General features: G+C 52.5%; 1 protein-coding gene and 1 long non-coding RNA gene across 4 annotated transcripts in view; one reads left to right on the top strand and one right to left on the bottom strand.

Annotated features, from left to right (window-relative positions):
- Window positions 1–866: 866 nt before the first annotated feature.
- Window positions 867–16,760, bottom strand: LOC103348900 (uncharacterized). Its single transcript, XR_011387064.1, has 4 exons — window positions 16,262–16,760; window positions 10,529–10,737; window positions 8,169–8,289; window positions 867–7,066 (listed from the first exon to the last, which is right to left on the bottom strand). It is a non-coding gene; the product is annotated as an uncharacterized lncRNA (long non-coding RNA).
- Window positions 16,761–16,770: 10 nt separating this feature from the next.
- The window catches only part of CAB39 (calcium binding protein 39), a 93,540-nt gene continuing 91,040 nt past the window's right edge, over window positions 16,771–19,270 (top strand). Inside the window, exon 1 of one of the 3 annotated variants that reach the window (XM_002712517.5) lies at window positions 16,771–17,108. The gene's annotated coding sequence lies outside the window, so the exon portion shown is untranslated. Of the gene's footprint in view, window positions 17,109–18,150; window positions 18,335–19,270 lie in introns of those variants that run through there. The other 2 variants (XM_051848108.2, XM_070070080.1) reach the window with 2 other exon arrangements.

Here is a 19,270-nt window from a genome sequence, read left to right as displayed (position 1 = left end):
TGTTGTGGCCACTGGGGAGTGAAGCAGTGGATGGAAGATATCTCTCTCTCTCCCCTCCACCCCCACAATTCTGCCTTTCAAATAAATAAATCTTTAGGAAAAAAAAAAAAAAACAACGCTGAACAACAGAGAGAGAAAGAGAGATCTTCCATCTGCTGATTCATGCCCCAAATGCCCACAATAGCCAAGGGAGCCCAGAACTCCACCCAGGTCTCCCACATGGGTGGCAGAGGCCCAAGTACTTGAACCATCACCTGCTGTCTCCCAGGACACATTAGCAAGAAGCTGAATTGTTAGCAGAGCGGAGACTCAAACCCAGGCACTCCCCTAAGGGATGCAGGTTCTTAACTGTCGAGTCAGGTGCCACCCTGTTCCATCTGAACTGTACCCATTATCTTAAAATACTGTAGGTGTGTGACTACCTGAGTACATATACTTGAGTTTACTATTTGAAAGTTTAATTTGGTTTGTGAAAGGTTTTTTTATAAAAGCATCTCATTAGCTAATGGAATGGAGTAATTTTTAAAGTAAAATCAAAATCCGATCTGTATCGATCTGGAGAGGTTCTGCAGGAGATCAGATGTTTGTGGTTCCGCAGGCTTCAGTTAGAAGAATTAGGAAGGGCACTGGAAACATCAGCACAAATAAGCTTACGCAGAAATCGTGTAAGTAGTGACTTGGGTGGTCACTATTTTGGGGCAAGGGAATTATTAATGAATTGCTTTAGAGGCAGAATTGCCAATTGCTTTGTGACTTCTAAGGCAGAATAAATCAAATGTAAAAACGCTCAGTTTTGTGTAAGTGTGGCCAACTCTGCTAAATAAAGTTGTATGGGAGATTGGTATTCAGAAAACAGATAATACAAGAACGTAGAACTTATTTTTAATCATAAGCGAGAGAGCTTGGCAAAGAGCCACATGTTTACAAATGTTTTCTATGACATAATCCGTGCTTTAATATGATCAAGATGTCTTTGGAGCTGATTTTGGTTAGGGCAATCAGTGCTGGAACTTCATTTGAAATGCTTAGTCAGAAATCAGCCTGTCTTAATGTAATTTTAATTAGAAACATTCCATGGTGTTAGAGTTAATCTGGCTGGTAATTTTAACCAGGGGCATACAATTACGATCAGGAGTAGTAGTGCATTTATTGAGAGTTTACGTTACTAGAGATACCTCATCTACCCACACTCTAGCTTTGTGTTCTGGGGTGGGGTGAGGTATGTGTAACCCCAGACACCAGGCCTGGGCCATGGTGGCTCGTCTCTGGCGTGGGGAAGGTCTACTTCAGGCCCCCTCGCCCCCTCCCCACCTGAGATGCCAGAGTCCCCGCAGAAGCAGCCCGGGTGGACTCAGCAGAGGTCAAAGCAGAAGTGGACAACACAGTGTTGAAGAAAGTGCAAAAGGAACTTTTATACATTTGTATACAAATGTATAACTTTATACATTTGACAGTGTAGGGCATTGTCAATTCCCGATACACTTACTGTAGTACGCTTGCATAAAAGCAAGAGTTTCAAACTTGTTGAAATAAACCTATCTGTTCATGAAAAAAAAAAAAAAAGACGGATGTAACCATCTGGCTATGCTTCCAATGTAAACAGGGTGGGAGACGCCTCCCTAGGATGGTGTTGGCTGCAAGAACCGAGATGAGCCAGTCAGACTAGACACATGGAGTGAAGATGTTACACTGCTGGTGCTTCATACATTGTGTAACTAATTTTTATCTCTTTTAGTCCAAGACTTACTACAAAGGGCATATCCCTGGGCTGGCTCCCAGACTGGCTGGAAATGTTCCTGAACGATCCTGGGAGTGGCCATGGAATGTGCCATGGAGGTGGCACTGGTACGGCTGGGTACAGCCGGGTTTGCAAAGGTTGCCATGACACGGCAACTGTACACATGGCTCCTTGGCCTGGGAGACATCAGGTTTCAATGTGATGGACTTGACTTGATCTGGGCCCTCTCCAGCCCACTTTACGTACCTTAGGTACTATTACATGGTATTCACACACTGGCAATACAAAGATATCTTCTGCATCAGCCCTAAAATAGCTAGAGATACTGCAGCTCCTTCTTGGGGCACTGATGGCAAGTGAGGGCCAGCGGCCAAGTCCATCAGCTGCGTTCCTGTCGCGCCAGTTCATGGCATGAGTCATGATTAACGCTGTTGCCTGGACCGTGCCTGGACTAGACAGAGCCCATCTTCTGTGCCATCCTAGGAGGGTCTGAACGCTCCCTCTGACAAGCAGTGGGATGATAGCACAGTGGCTGCAGCTTCCCCAGACTCTCCCATCACAGCAGAATCGTGAGAAGGCTTGATTCCAGCCATGGCTGCCGCTTGCCACTGGCCCCATAGCCCTGACCCCTGGGTCCGTCTTCTTCCAGAAGGCAGCAGAGGTCACTGGCCGCCCTTCAGTGGGAGGTCATGCATGCCCGCATTGGAGCTGGTCCCACCTGGCAGACTCAGCGCATTCTTTCTGGTAGGGAGTGGACTCGGCAGGAGAGGCCAGGTTCACAGAGCGCCACCTCTTCTTGCCTTCCAGCCCGGCAGGCACTGCTTGGGGTGAGTCAGTGGGTCTCAGGATGAGAGCCAGGGGTTGCCTCTTGCTGCACTTCCTTTACAATTGTGCACATATACTCACTCTCACATACACAAACCCCCACCACACATTGTCACCAGCCAGACAGGCAACCACAGCATTTTCCTCAGCTTAATAATAGATGTTTTTGTCCACTGTCTCCTCCCGGCCCCCAAGAACAAAGTCCTTTGCCAGCAACCCAAACCCGGTTCCCTGCTCTAAGACCCACAAAGAATCTGGCTATGCAGGTAAATCTGATGTTTGTCACCACAGATTTCAGGGTGCCAGGGAGCCTTCAGGATGCTGGGCTACATTAATATGCACAGGTGGCATGGCACAGATGGGTCCCAGGTGCTGGGGCATCCCACCACTGCCATGCGCATACCCACAGAGCCCCTTGACTGCTACCTGTGATCTCTGCTCAATGTCCCACTGCTCCTAGCCCCACCTAACCAGAAGCCCTTGTCTCATCCTCACTTAGATACTTGGACATGGAGCTCATCTACTTTCTTGCAACCAACACGATCCTAGGTAGGCATCGTCCATCCCACTTACAGCAAAGCAGAGCAAGATGGTTACATCCATCTTTTGAAGTTCAGGTCTTCCACTCAAGACAACCTGGAAGAAGCTTACCATGGGGACTTAAGAGGTACTTGAACGTGCCCACCAGGGACTAATGTTCTTCTAAAGAAAGAAAACTGGCAACTGAAGCTGAAACAGGGCCGTGTAGGACCACGGCAGGGACCACCCAGAGAGATCCACCTAGTAAGAAGGGAGGCTAGCCTGTAACTATGCTGTTCCCTCGTGCAAACTCCTATGAACACATTGAGCCATTGTTTCTTACCGGGCCTCGGACCCTGTCTTGGTGACCCTAGTCTAGGCCATCCCAGTAACAGACCCTCATTCACTTCACCATTTTCAACCCATGGAACCAATCCAGTCCATTTGTGAAGCTGAACTTTCTTAGGGCAAACAGTTCAAGTGTGGGTCTGTGTGTGCCAGCAAAGAAGGCCCTCCTGCCTCCGAGGCTTCCTGGGGCAGGGGCCAAGCTGTGCTCGGCTGGTGTCCTGACCTACGGTTATTTCCTAGGTCTATCTCTATCATATGTCAGTCAGCATCCCTTCCCCCAAATATCAATCAATTCACTTCAGGTTGACTTGACCAGGTATTTGCAGTTCAGTAACAAACCCTTATGACATCAAAATTCTCTGGTTCCCTTTGGTATCCAAAACTTCACTTTTCCATCATTGCCTTGTCAATGGGCTGCCCTCAAAATAAAAGGAATTTAATTTGGACACACCACCCCCACCCCCACCAAGCAAGCACGAACTCCCCCGGAAACCAAGAACCTGCTCTCTTCTGCCCTCATCCAAACCTACACTAACTCAATCCTCCTGGGGCTGCCTGGCTTGGACACCTCCCAGCCACGTATATGGGACTACCTTATTGCTAAAGGACTTTGGTTTTTCTGCCTGTTTTTCAAAGAATCCGCTCTGTTCAAAGCCAACTCCCAGCACACAAATTACTTTGAGACAGGCATAAAGGCTGGCAGAGATGAACTCAATGGGACTTGCAGCAGGTGGCCTTGATGGCTGAGCACTGCGGCTTGAGACGGGAAAACCCAGCTTTGGCTAATTAAAAGTGGGCATTTGACTCCCAGTGACTGGAGTTTTCCAAAAGGGTTCTAGGCAACCACTTGGCTAAAACTTTGTGTATACAAGTCCAAGTAACAAGAGTCACCCCATCCCCCTGCCTTACCCGGCAAGCTTTCTTGCTTTGTCATCCTTTATAAGACCCAGAACATGTGATTCACAGGAAGGACAGATGCCCAAGCACCATGAAATGCCTCCCCGGTACCAGGTACTGTGCTAGGCTTGGGGACACCACACACAACATCCAGGGGCCCTAAGAATTCTTAGGGGCTTCCTGGTTATCGCTGGTCCCTGGGATCTTGCAACAGACAAGATCCCTGACACTTACTTCACCGGGGGAAACGGACAATAAAGAATCCAGGAACTCCTGGGTTCCTCTCGGGCAACAAGAGATGGCTATGGAATGGCAACATTATCAGGGTCTCCTTGTCCTTACATCACATGCCCTTGCTAAAATCCACCCTGCAAAGTCACAGAGCTGAGAGATCCCATTGATCCCTGCCTTCAAACACCCCTGACCACGCACATGCTACCCAAGGGAGCCCTCCTTGCCTTCTCTCCACTGAGAAGAGCAATGAGATGGGATCTGTGGGTTTAAAACTTGCACATTTTACAGCACTTGCCCCAGCCCAGCTCTGACTTGGCCTGCTTTCTACCCAATACCTGTCCAGGCTGGATATTATTTCCTCCTTCCAATAAAGGCATAACTGGGCATGTGTCACCACTGTCTCAGCCCAGAAGTATCTCAGACTGACTCCTTCCTGTCTCAGTCAGCACGGGAGGCAGGCGTTTCCCTTCCACCTGCTCCACTAACCGAGGCATCCCTCTCTGGGTTGGCTCACGTCCTGAGCTGATGAAAAGTGGTTGCACACAGGGTTAAGCCACAGGAGCGCTGGAAAGAGCCCTGGGGCACAGGTGGCTGCCCCTCCAGCAGCACAGTCATGGGTGAGGTGCTGGCTGCCGCCACCAAAGGAGGCACTCACTGGCTGTGGCACACAAAATTACCCGATCATTAAGGAAGTGACTTCATTCAGGCCAGTGAGATAAGGAGAAGTTCTGTTCCCAAGGAACATCTCAAAGACGAGGCAGGGAGCCTGGGGTCTTAGAGAGGCAGGTAGGCAAGAGCATCATGGGATGGATGGAGGTTGGTCTTCTATCAGGAATCGAGAGAATAGCTTGGCGCTCTGTGGTCGGCTGGCTCGCTCTTTCTGAAACACAAAAGGGTGGTGTTTCTAACCATCGCTGCCGAGTTGCATGAGGCTCGGGTAAAGTTCGGCATTGTCAGTCCCAGCTTTGGCCCCGGGTGAATGTCGCTCATCACTAACAGCTCGGAGAAAGCGCAAATCTCCAAACCGGCGCCGAAGACACAGTCCTGCTAGGACTCCTGTTGCTGCTGTTCCCACAAAAGCTGTCGAGCCATCTGTTGACAGCTGAGCTGCTTGAGGGTCCTGGAGACCCAGGCATCCTAAAAGATGGATGTCCGAAACAGAAAAGTAATAACGTAGAAGCAGTATTAAAGCAAACGGCCAGGAGCTGAACCCTGAGAAGGAACCAGTTCTGTGAATTCCAAGGGGTCAGCAGAAGAAAACCCCTCAGCACGGCTCCCTGAGTCTCTGAGACGGAGCTGAGATGTTGATGCCTTTGTGTATCCACGGTCTTGCTACTCCTCCCAGGAGGGCATGGAGGACTGGAGCCTTCTGGTGGATGGACTTCCTCTGTGGTCCAGCCAATGGCTCGTCCATGGTTTGCTAAACTGCTGGGTCTCCTGAGGTTTAGGCCAAGTCATGGGGCTTCAGCTCTCAGAACTTCATATCTTGTGAGACAAGGCCACCCCCAAGGCAGCCCAGAGTCCTGACAGGGATCTGGGCAGTCAGGTTTTAATTCCTGGTGATGCCAGTTCAGGCTGTAGGAAGGAAAATGTGTCAGGTTTGTTGGGAAGGGTGTGTACAAGGGATCTTCAAAAAGTTCATGGAAAATGTACTATGGGAAAATATGCATGGAGTTCAAAACTTTTGCACCAAAATGACTTTATCTTTAATTCCATTTTTCCATGGACTCCTTGATGCTCCCTAATAGTCAGATATGAGGAAAACCGGAGGAAGTAGCCATTTGGTAAGGATCAACAACAGGATCCAGTCCAGTTGAAAAGTTGGCACTCAAACTGGTTTATCCACAAGGGGTATGAGAAGGAAGTCCATTAATCTCATCAGACAGAGCCTGCATAGTCACCAGCCACCTGCCGTGTAGAAAGAAGCATGAGAAAACTCAGAGGCAAGGAGAAGGGCTGGTGTCTGCTCACCAGGAGTCTGGAAACACAGCATTTCTCTTGTCAGTCACCTCGCTTTTCATTAGGATAATCTCAAAGACAGATTCTTCTTGGTCACAAAATTAGACGAGTCTCATGCAATTTGGTCTCACGGCGAGGATGGTCATTTCCCATTTGAGCTCCTTCTGTTTGCTTTGCTGGAAGCCTTGGGAAGGAAGGAATTCTGAACGGATCTTGAGGTTGGGAAATCAAGTCAAGAACTTAACATCACGTCCACTGCTGGTACCTATCAGTCTGAGCAAATTCCACTCCTCAGGGTCCCCCAGGTACTGTATCTAGAAGTTCAGGGGCTTGCCAATAATTGACCTTCCTTATTCACCTGCAAGGCTGGGAACTCTGCAAGCCAGGTCCCAGGCCACTCTTCCCAGATCTTGTATGCACTGGCTCCATAAAGACAACCCTACTTGCTCAAAAGTGTCGGGTCACGCCTGGTTAAATGAGCCTTGTTCTCAAATAGGATATTCCAAGCAAAGCTTTGAGTATGTGATCGGTGTCTCCAATTATGTCCTGTTAACAGGGAAAACAAGTTCTCAGTAAACCTGTGCAAATGATTACACTGTCACAGAACTGAGAATGCTCACCGAGGGGCCAGTGCTATGGCAACAGTGGACTGGGCTGTCACATGCGAGGCTGGCATTGCATATCAGAGCAAAGGCTCAAGTCCTGGCTGTACAACTTCCGATCCAGCTCCCTGCTAATGGCCTAGGAAGGCAGCAGATTTCCCAGGTACCTGGACCCCTGCCACGCAAGTGGCAGACCTGGATGGAGTTCTGGGCTCCTGGCTTCAGCCTGGCCCAGCTCCGGCTGTTCTACCCATTTAGGGGAGTGAACCAGCAGTTGGAAGATCTCTTTCTCTGTCATTCCCTCTCTCTCAATGTTTAATGAGAATTTCTGAATTTTGGAGGAGTCAAGGAGAGAGAATAAAATAGTCACACATGGTTTGCTCTGGTTACCAAGGTATAGCCAAAAACTGTTATGAGTTACAGACAGCTCAGGAAAAGTAGGTTTCTCAGGCATCCAGGGCACAGGGCATCAAAGTAATATCAACAATGCTCCAAACACAGTATATGGCACAGTATGTTAAGCTACTGCTTGGGATGCCTACACCCCATATTGGAGCGCCTGATTGGAGTCCCAACTCCTCTGCTTCTGATCCAGCTTCCTGCTAATGTGCATCCTGGGAAGGCAGCAGATAATGGCCCAAGCATTTGGGTCTGTGCCACCCGTGCAGGAGACCTGGATGGAGTTCCTGGCTCCTGGTTTTGGCCTGGCCTAGCCCTGGTTGTTGTAAGCATTGGGGGAGTGAATCTGCAGGTGAACTATTTCTCTCTCTCTCTCTCTCTCCCTCCCTCCCTCCCTCCCTCCCTTTCTCTCTGTCACTCTGCTTTCAGATAAATAAATATATCCTATAAATATATATTTCAAGTAAAATCCTTGATCATAGTTCATTCAGTCTCAGGTAATAAATCCCTGATGCACTGGATTTGGGTTATTCATCTCATGCATTCATTGGTATCTCAGCTGAAGATCTAGAAATCCTGACTCAGTGTACTGGTATGGCCTCAAAGCTGATTACATGATGCTGTCACAAGCTTATTCCCCGACGTACCCAGCAGAGGTCTTGACCACATTGCCCGGACACACCCCTTCTTGGTGGAAGACGAGATGCTGTGGTCTGCAGTTGACTGTAAGAGCTTTCAAGGAAGTACCAGAGTGAGACAAAAAACTATCTGTAGATGGCAAAATGAAATGACTGTGGTTAACCTATTATTGACAAGTTTCAAATGTGAAGGACCTGCTCAGAGTTCATAACAAGGATGGTACAACTGACATGGAAAATTGGTTGTTTCTGTGACGTGCAAAAAAAAAAAAAACAGTAAAATCAGCCTAAAATGTTTTAGATGAAAGGGGTGGGCATTTGGCTTAGAGGTTGGGACATTGTTTGAGACACCATATCCCATATTGGAGTGCCTGGGTTTCAATCCCAGTTCCAATCCTAATTCTAGTTCCTTGCTGGTGTGGATCCTGGGAGGCAGCAGGTGGTGTCTTAAGTAATTGGGGATCTGCCACTCATGTGGAAGATCTAGACTGAGTTTTTAGTTCCAGCCATTGCAAGCATCTGAGGAATGAACCGACAGATAGGAGTTCTCTTTCTATCTCTATTCCTCTGTCTCTCAAATTAAGAAAAAAAAATAGACCTATTAACATAATGGATAACCCTATTTTTAAATAGGAGATGTTGTATATAATTTATAAAAACAAAAGAACTGGCCAGAATTGTGGCACAGCAGGTTAAGCTGCCGCCTGCAATGCCAGCACCCCATATAAGTGCCAGTTCAAGTCCAGGCTGCTCCACTTCCAATCCAGCTCCTGATAATGCCCCTAGGAAAACAGTAGAAGAAAGCCCAAGTGTTTGGGCCCTTGCCACTCAAGTGAGAGATCTGGATGGAGTTCCTGGCTTCAACCTGGCATGGGCCTGGCCATTGTGGCCATTTGGGGAGTGAGCCAGCAGATGGAAATCTCTGTCTCTCCCTCTCTTTCTGTAATTCTTGTTTTAAAAAAGAAAAAAAAAAGAACAATCTTTTTACAGGAAAAAAATTCAGATATATAACAATATATAATAATATAAAATTTCAGATATATAATAATAATATTGGTACATAATTTATCATTACTAAACATATGTTCAAACACATTAAGACTATATAAAGATACATAAAAGCATTTCAATTAAAGAGATTTATACATTTAGAATAGATCTTAAGTTTAATAACACTCCATTGGTAAATGAAAACTGCTGGCCTCAGAGACACTAGATTCAAATCAAAGAAGCTGTGACTGGGTTACCACTTAAAGAAACAGCTGAAATCATGACTGATAACATTCTACTATGGTTGTCTAAGATCTGGGAAAGCAGCACCAAGAAATACATCATGAGGGGCTGGTGCTGTGGCGCAGCAGGTAAAGCCACCGCCTGCAGTGCCGGCATCCCATATGGGTGCCAGTTTGAATCCTGACTGCTCCACTTCCAATCCAGCTCTCTGCTATGGCCTGGGAAAGCAGCGGAAGATGGCCGGAGCCCCTGAGCCCCCGCACCCACGTGGAAAACCTGGAAGAAGCTCCTGGCTCCTGGCTTCAGATTAGCTCAGCTCCAGCCATTGCGGCCAACTGGGAAGTGAACTAGCAGATGGAAGACCTCGCTCTCTCTGCCTCTCCTCTCTCTGTATAACTCTGACTTTCAAGTTAAATAAATAAATCTTAAAAAAATAAAAGCACATCATGGACAACGAGGCATTGACAAGTCTCTAGGAATTTCCCACATAGCATACAATTCCTGAAAACCTGTATTTCATAGCATTCTACCACACAAGTTTTTTTTTTTTTTTTTTTTTTTTTGACAGGCAGAGTTAGACAGTGAGAGAGAGAGAGACAGAGAGAAAGGTCTTCCTTTTTCCGTTGGTTCACCCCCCAAGTGGCCGCTACGGCCAGCGTGTTGCAGCCGGTGTGCTGCGCCAATCCAAAGCCAGGAGCCAGGTGCTTCCTCCTGGTCGCCCATGCGGGTGCAGGGCCCAAACACTTGGGCCATCCTCCACTGCACTCCCGGGCCACAGCAGAGAGCTGGCCTGGAAGAGGAGCAACCAGGACAGAATCTGTCGCCCTGACCAGGACTAGAACCCGGGGTGCTGGCGCCGCAGGTGGAGGATTAGCCTAGTGAGCTGCGGCGCTGGCCTACCATACAACTTTAATCTGAGGAAAGCAAAGTGTCTCTTCTGTTTCCACAACTCTTCCTACACAACTCATCAAAAGTAACAAATCAAATACAACTAAGTATTTCCAATGATTCTCTTTTGTACAAAGTAAGAGGATAATTTGTTAGTGTTTTTCCTCTGGGAAACATCAAAGGCAGTTTTAGGTACAAAACATATCATTTAAAAATCTACAGGGAGCGGCAGGCATTCGGAGGCTCGCATTGTCTACGGGAGCATCGGGCTGGAGTCCCTACTACTTCGCTTTTCTTCCAGCTTCCTGCTAATACACCAGGGATGCGGCGGGTGACGGCTCCCTGTCACCCACATGGAGCTGGATGCAGTTCTGGGCTCCTGGCTTGGCCTGGTCCAACCGTCACTGCTGCGGGCATTTAGGGAATGAATAAGCTGATGAAAGATCAGTCTGTCTGTCTATTTTTCAAAAAAAAGAAAGAAAGAAAGAAAGAAGATGAATATGTAAAATTAAAAAATAAATGTGGGGAAGGCAAACTATTAAAAGATGTCAAGGGACAATACTTGACAACTTAGAGTTACCATATCTATTTCTTAAACAAATGAGAAGGCTTGCCAGCATCACAGCTCACTAGGCTAATCCTCTGCCTGTGGTGCTGGCATTCCGGGTTCTAGTCCCGATTGGGGTGCCGGATTCTGTCCCGGTTGCTCCTCTTCCAGTCCAGCTCTCTGCTGTGGCCCGGGAAGGCAGTGGAGGATGGCCCAAATGGTTGGGCCTTACACCCACATGGGAGACCAGGAGGAAGCACCTGGCTCCTGGCTTCGGATCAGCACAGCACGCTGGCCATAGTGGCCATTTGGGGGGTGAACCAGTGGAAAAGGAAGACCTTTTTGTCTGTCTCTCTCCCTCTCACTGTCTAACTCTGCCTGTCCAAAAAAAAAAAAAAAAAAAAAAAAAAAAAAAAAAAAAAGAAAGAAAGAAAGGAGAGGGGTAACATGATTATGAAGAATCTGACTTTTTCCTAAGTGAGAAAACTTTGTTCTCTTAAATAATCAAGGGCTATCATAAAGTCAGCGTGAACCAGAGAAGGTTATTCTGGTCAAATACAGAACCTTTGTTCCCCAGGCAAACTACACAGTGGGTAAAAGAATAACCTTTCACAACCTTGCGTGTATTTCCTCGTGCCGCTCAGAGAAATCACCACATGTGTGTGGACTTCAGTCTCGTGGCTGTAGGAGAGGACGGCTCTGCAGCTCAGAAGTCCAAAGCCAGTCTCACTGGGCCACAGTGAGGGTCGGCGAGGTTGGCTCTTCCTGGAGGCTTAGGGAACAGTCCAGTTCCTTGCCTTTCCCAGTGTCTACAGGCTCCTCTTGCCCCGGCTCACACCCCCTTCCTCCGCCTCACAGTCGGCGACAAAGGGTCTCCCCGTGTCTTTCCCTCGTCGTCACCCTCACATCACTGCTGTCTCACTCTGACGCACCAGGCTGCCTCTAATGCGCATGGGAAAGCAGCAGAAGACGGCCCAAGTACTTGAGCCCCTGCCACGCTCATGGGAGGCCTGGATGGGGTTCCGTCCTGGCTCTTGGCTGCAGCCTGGCTGTTGTGACCCACTGGACAGTGAACCAGTAGATGGAAGATCTCTGTCTCTCCCTCTATCTCTCTGTCACTCTGCCTTTCAAGTAAATAAAATTAAAAAAAAAATTAAAGAATGAGTAAACAGGTTCGAGGAGCAGGCGGGGCGAGTGTGAGGGTATGGGAAGGGCAGGTGGGTGGGAAGCGTCAGTCCACAGAGCTCAGAGTCCGGCTTCAAAGGGAGAGTGGCTCCAGTGCCGGCAGTGTCCGGGGCGGGGCTGCCCACGCAGCTGTTGCAGCGCAGCGGAAGTGAAAGTCACCAGACCAGAGCTTACAAGGGGACCATGATCCAACAGACCAGATGGGTGCCATTGTGCTGCCTGGGAGAACTCGGGCCCTGGGTGGGGTGGGTGGATGGGCAGCTATGAGTCAGGGCCCAAAGTCCTTTTGAAGATGATCTGATTAAGGCAGGGAGGTGCCTTCCCTGCCTCTAAAGGGGAGAGAAAGGGAAATGAGAGGAGTGGAAATTTACACAGACGCAACACTGTTGGGCAGAGAATGAGGACCATGCGCTAGGTCCTTGCCATCTCGGGGCAGAGCATAGCAGAACAAAGGGCTCTGCCAGCTTTCAAGATGAAGAGGTAGGGCAATGTCCTAGAAAATGGTTGTGCCCACAAATATGTTAGTAGAAAGGGCTTTGCAGGGAGCCCAAGAGAAGTGTTCAGAAGGTGTCTCCCCCAGGCAAATTCAAGAGGTCAAATGCCACAGTTCCTTCCAGCTTAGTTTCAGAATTTGTTGCAAACCCCTGCTCCAGAAATTTCTGCCACCTTGTTGCTACAAATCTCAGTTCTGTTGAGTTTATCCCCATTAAGAGGTTAATCAGGACTCCTACTCTGACCCTTAAAGCAAAGGAATCAAAACCCTGGGTGTGAGATTAGCCATTCCCATGCATTCTATTCTGTGAGAAATAGTCCAGGCTTATTTTGGTGGAATGTTGGCACAGTCAAAACTGCTCTTCGGGACTAAAAAGACTAAAAGAACCTGCATTTAAAAAAAAAATTGCAGGTTGGGCATTGTGGTACAACAGGTTAAGCTGCCAGCTGGGATGCCTACATCCCATATCAGAGTGCCAGTTGTAGTCCTGGCTGCTTTGTATCTGACCCAGCTTCTTGCTAACACACACCTGGAGGCAGTAGGTGATGGCTCAAGTACCTGGGTCCTTGCCACCCATAAGGGAGACCTGCACGGAGTTCCAGGCTCCTGGCTTTGACCTGCCCCAAGCCCAGCTTGTATGAGCATTTGGGGGAGTGAACCAGCAGATAGAATATCTCTCTGTCTATGTCTCTGACTCCCTCCATCACTCTGCCTTTCAAATAAAAATAAATTACAAAAGTTTCTTTTTAAATGATGCGGGGTAAAGTCTTTAATGAACAAAGTTTCAAAATTAGATATCCCTTGGAGTCTTGACTAGGATAGAGGGCCAGTCATGGCCTCCCCCACTCCCACAGTCAGCAGAGAGGAGCAGAGAGCCAGGGGCGAGCCAGCAGCCCTCCCAGCCCGGGGCAGTTCCCCAGCTGGTGTCTCTCTGAACCCAGACTGCCTCCTAGGCCCAGCAGGCCTCCTCCTTACAGGACCACCTGGCTTTTCTAAGTGTTCCCAACAGGCTTGAGATAAGCTGCTTGGTTGGGTTGGACTTTCCTTTTTATTTACATTTCATCTTTTTTACTTAGGTGTTTCATCTACGTACCTACCTACCTAGCCATCTTCACAAGCAAGCCTAGTATAGTTACATTTACTGAGGTTTTGGTATCATGCCAATAAGAAGATTAACTAGCACCCCCCCCCCATCCCAGCTTATTAGAAATGCAGAGCCAGGGGTCTCTCCCACATATTAGGACCAATCATGCAGAACCAGGGGTCTCTCCCCACATGTTAAGACCAATCTGCACCTCAACAGGATTTCCCATTAGAGAGGCTGCGCAGGCAACTGGCTGTCCACCTGCACCTCCTCCTTTCCTGCTCGCTCCCCAAACAAGGCTGATTCCCAGATCCTCTGACCCACCAGTGCCTCCCACTGCTCCCAGTGCTCCCTGCGCACCCCGCCCCACCCCTTAGCCCTCCACGGAATTATGGAGCAAAAATGACTATAGGAGAATCCGGCTTGCCACCTTCCCAGCAAAGTGTGACTGGTGAGAAACACAGAGCAGCCCGGAGATGACCCTGCACACCTCTGCTCTCCCCAGAAACTTCTCACAGCACTTGCTTCCTGCTTCGCTGAAGAACCAGAGGCCCTCGGGACTGACTTCCCTGCCCCTCACCCACCTGGCTCCCTGCCTCTGTGCCCACGCTGCCCGGCAGTCCTGGTGCTGAGAGCCCCACCAGGCGTGCAGCCAAGGCCAGACCCCGCACGGGGCAGCACAAGGCCAGAGACAGGGAGCCCACTGGTGTATACACGCACGTGTGTGTGTGTGCATGTGTGTGCACACGCGTGTATGAGTCCTCTTCCCACACAGCCACCAGCTTCTCCCCTGCCTTTACCTAATCCTCAATCACCTCCCAAAGGCCCCACCCCTAAACACTATGGTTGGATTAAGTTCCCCCCCAACTCCATGCCACACATTGGGGGCTTAATTTCCACACGTGGAACCCTTGATTTCCAGTGCTAAACCTTTCCCACTGATGTTTATTTTTATTATTTTTTATTTTAGACAGGCAGAGTTAGACAGTGAGAGAGAGAGACAGAGAGAAAGGTCTTCCTTTTCCGTTGGTTCACCCCCCAAGTGGCCGCTACGGCCGGCGCGTTGCAGCCATGCACTGCACCGATCCAAAGCCAGGAGCCAGGTGCTTCCTCCTGGTCTCCCATGCGGGTACAGGGCCCAAGCACTTGGGCCATCCTCCACTGCCTTCCTGGGCCACAGCAGAGAGCTGGACTGGAAGAGGAGCAACCAAGACAGAACCGGTACCCCAACCGGGACTAGAACCTGGGGTGCCGGCGCCGCAGGCGGAGGATTAGCCTAGTGAGCCGCGGCGCCGGCCCCCACTGGTGTTTAAACATGCGGTCACAGCTGTCTTCCGAAAAAACAAAATCACACAAAAAGCCGATTTTGATTCCACATCCCTCTCCTGCTACTCTCCCATCCCCAATTCCTCTGTTCCTTCTTAGAAGCCAAACCCATGAAAAGTCGTCGGCACGCACCGTCTAGATCCGTCCTAGGTCTCACTCCGGTCTCTCGGGATCCTTTCTGGTCTCTTTCTAGCGAGCGCTCCAGCCGCCTTCCCACTGCCGCCCACTGAAACAGCCCTCAACGGTCACGCGCTGTCCCCAGTGCTGAGGCCAAGGTTCCAGGGCCGACCCCAGTCTCCCCGGAGGGTGGGCAGGCGGCCTGCTCCACCAGAAGATGATACGCTGCTATCTGGCTCCTCCTCCCCAGAATCCCTCATTGGCCTCCCAGAATCCCTCATTGGCCTCCCAGAACCCTCCACTGGCCTCCCAGAATCCTCCACTGGTCTCCCAGAATCCTCCACTGGCCTCCCAGAACCCTCCACTGGCCTCCCAGAATCCCCTGCTGGTCTCCTAGAATCTTCCACTGTCTCCCAGAATCCCCCGCTGGCCTCCCAGAATCCCCTGCGGGTCTCCCAGAATGCCCTACTGGTCTTCCCTTCCCGATCTCGCGGGGCTGGCCCCTTCAGCTTGCTCCTTGGCCTCGCCTTTTGTTCCCACTCACTCCCTAAATGATCTCATGGGGTCCTGAGCCTACTCCGGAGACTCCGGGGCTGACCGCTCGCTGGGCTCCGGTATCAACTTCCCGCTTCTGTGCCCAGCGGGCAGCTTGGGCGCAGGATCCCGCCAAAGGAAGTCCCCCCCGTTTCTGTGGAAGTCCTCCCCTTGTCACCAAAGTCTAGCTCACAGCTGCTTGAGAAAAACCAAGTTGAGCGCAGCCCCAGCAGACCGGCCTTCGAATGCGGCTGGAACCCGCCACCTCCGTGCACCTCCCCTGCCCTGCGCCCGCCTCTCTGGACCTGCGGCTCCAGCAGCCTCTCGGGGCCTCCCCGCAGGACTCAGCCTGCGGGGATCCTTGTGAAATGTCAGACGGCGCCCCTTCTCTGCTCAGAACCCTGCATCGCATCCTCCGCGTGGTCTGGGTGCCCCGTGCTCCCCCCGCCCCTCCGCAGGGCTCCGCACTCGCCCTGGGACTCACCTAGCACCTCCTGCACGCTGTCCGCTTTGCACAAAGGGCCAAGGCCCTCACTTTCCTCAAGTAGCTGCCCCCAGAGGAGCATAAGTAACATCCCTCCTGCCTCTCTCCCCTGTTCACCCAGCCCTGGCTTTCTGCGGAGCACCCAAAGCCGCCCAGGATTCACTGTTGGGTTCGGGGGTGGGGGGGTGGGGAACACAGCCCCTCCACTTACAGTGCATACAATAGGCGCTCAGAAACACTCGGTCATTTACGAAGAAGCAAAAGCAGACATGGCCGGTGTCTTTCTGTCCGGGCCTCCGCAGTCCGAGCTCCTCCGCACGCGCCTGGGCTCGGGTCCCTGTATTATTACCCTTTTCGGATTTTAATGTGTGCGGAAATCCAGGCACGGGGACATGAAGTGGACCATGCGAGAGCTGAGACTTCAGTCCAGACTGAACCCTGCCGCTCATTGCATGCCCATCCCTCGCTGGGGCGCTGAACTGTTGCCCCTCTGCGCAGGCAGGGGAGAGTCGGTCTGCACAAAGTCGGCTCCAGGCCTTCCGCGGAAATAAAGCTTCGCTGGGGAGTCTTGGTGGAAAGCCGGCCTGACCAGGGAAGCAGGACTCGGGGCCCGGCCTTCCCGCTCCCGCGCCCTGAGTCCGCCCGGCCGCCCGGGGGCGCCCGCGGCCGCAGGGGGCGTTGCGGCGCCGCCCGACGACGCGCCCTCGGCGCCTGCGCAGTGCGCACGTCAAAGCCGGGCTCGGGCCGGGCGCGGGGCGCGGGGCGCGGGGCCTGAGAGACACTGAGCCTGCCGGAGCGGGGCTGAGGGCCGAGGCGGAGGCGGTGCCGGGCCGCTCAGCGCCTGCAGCCGCAGCCCGAGCGAGCGCAGCCGCGCGGCGGCCACCGCGGGCGCCCCCGGGCCGCCGGGAGCAGGAGCGGGCGGAAGACAACGGAGGGGCCGAGCGCCCGAGCCGCGCCGCGGGGACCGAGCGAGCAGCCCGAGGCGGCGGCGGCCGCCGAGGACGGGGACGGCGACGACGCGGAGGCGGAGAGGGAGCCGCCCGGCCCGGCCCAGCCCCGTGAGTGACCCGGCTTCCGCCGGCCCCGCACGGGCCCCGGGCTGCCTCCATTTTCTCGGGCGGCGGGAGCGGCCGGGCGGGGGCCCTGCCCTCTGCGCCCGGGGCCGCGCGCGGCTCTCGGGAGGGCAGGGGCGGTGCGGGCCGGGGCTAACTGTCACTGCCCCCGGCGCCCGGGAGACGCCGGTGCCGCGAGGCGGGGCGCGCCTCGGCGGGGGTCCTGTCGGGAGACGCCTCGGCGGCTCTCGGATGGGGACCTGTGCGGCGGAGCGCCGCCGAGCTGGGCTGCAGCAGCCCCGGGTGCTGACTGCGGGCGGGCGGGCGGGCGGGCGGCGCCGCGCCGCGGGGATGCATTCAGAGGTGCAGCCGGCCCCGCGGTCGCCTCCCCGGGCTCTGGGGCGGGAGATAAGGCGCGTCCGCCAGCAACCGCGATCCCGGGAAGGAGGCGATAAGACCCTGCGAGGGGTAGCAGGGTACCCGGGCGGGGGGAGGGGGACCCGTCCGATCGATGGCTTCCGCCCGGCAGAAACCCTGGCGGGCTTCCTGGGCGAGGCAGGGCGGCAGCGTCTTGAAGGCCTTGGGGTGGGGGCGGTGCAGGAGGACAAAGGTATTTAAAAAAAAAAAAAAAAAAAAAAAGGCTGCTTGGTGTAGACCGGCGGGCCGCGGGTTTTGCTGGCCGGGGTCGCCTGCTCCAGAGGCGTGGGGGCCTGCGCAGGAGCTGTTGGAGCGGCGGTTCTCGGTGACTCACGAGCCCGGAAATGTAGGCTAGAGGATGTTCCCGGCGCGCCCGTGAAAGGGGCGAGCGGGAGGCCGGGCCCGGAGTCGACGCGGTGCAGCGCGGCGGCTTCCTGGGTGTGCAGGTGGACGCGGGGCGCCTCTCGCGAGACGGCCGGAGCCCGGGCTCGGGTGCGCGCCGGCGGCGTGGCTGTCGGTGACTTGGCTAAAACGCGCAGCCCGAACTTCGCGCCCCGCGTGTCCCAGGCCGCGCCGGCGCTCCGCTCGAGGCGGCCCCCGGGCGGCGCGGCCCGGTGGGCGGAGGCGGACGTGCGCCTCTCCACGGGAAGGCAGCGGTGGCTTTATTGTCAGGCGCGGAAGGCCAGAAGCGAGAGTTTAGCTTATTTTGTACTTTTTTTTTTTTTTTGCCCCCCACTCCCTCCCCCGGATGAGGAACAAGTACTAAGCGGCTGCCTGGGAGTCTGGGGTTTTTGCTCTGTGAGCAGCTTTCAGAGGTGAGCTTAGTGGGTGTGACGGGCGACTGCCAGTGCTTCCCGGCTGGTCGGTGGTACCGTGGTCGGTGGAAAAAGCAAGCCCTGCGAAAAGGGCTTTTGTGAATTGTCTACCTTTTCGGTTTGGTCGCTGTTCGCATTTTCGCGTGTTTCCCCTCCAGTCTCTGCCTGTGTTTTGTTTTCTTCTTCACCTGCGCGTGCAATCCCCGGGGTCATCAGAATGACCCTGGGAAACGTGTCTCGTGGACAGTAAGCGTGCATGCAAAAATCTTGCTCCAAAACAAACTTCTCATTTTATTTTCGTATGAACTTTTTGTAGACCTCGCATCTCATTAAATTTTTTTTTGTGGTTGTATATCTTCATATAAAATGTTTTTCCCGAGGAAGACAAGCCCCTTAAATGTGTTACAGGGTTGACAGGCGTGTGCGTCCTAACTTCTCTGCAGGGTTGGGTCCTGGGGCTGTTGCGTGAAGCTTGTGCTTGGCAGGATGCGAGTTGTCAGGAGGGATGCAAGGGGGTGTGGAGAGCCCTGTGTCGGAGGGGTGCTGCCCCTCCCACTCCCCAAAAACAGGCTCTCCCAGTGCTCCAAGCCGGGGTTTGGTTTTTCTGTCGGTGGCTCTTCGGGGTTAGGGGAGTTTGTCGTGAAGTGATTGACTGCCTGACCAAGCTCTGTGACGTTTATTGCAGGGCAGCTCACTCAGGTGCATTCGCATCTTTTTTTTTTTTTTTTTCAAGATTTATTTTATTTATTTGAAAGAGAGTTACAGAGAGAAATCTTCCATGTGTTGGTTCACTCTCCAAATGGCTGCAATGGCCAGAGCTGGGCCAGGCCGAAGCCAGGAGCCTCACATGGGTGCAGGGGCCCAGCACTTGGGCCATCTTCCACTGCTTTCCCAGGTGCATGGGCAGGGAGCTGGATCCTAAGTGGAGCAGCTGAG

The sequence above is a fragment of the Oryctolagus cuniculus genome, chromosome 3 (genome assembly GCF_964237555.1).
Source record: "Oryctolagus cuniculus chromosome 3, mOryCun1.1, whole genome shotgun sequence".
NCBI lineage: Eukaryota > Metazoa > Chordata > Mammalia > Lagomorpha > Leporidae > Oryctolagus > Oryctolagus cuniculus.
The sequence above is the reverse complement of the archived record's forward strand: the minus strand, read 5'-3'. Positions and strand labels throughout refer to the sequence as shown.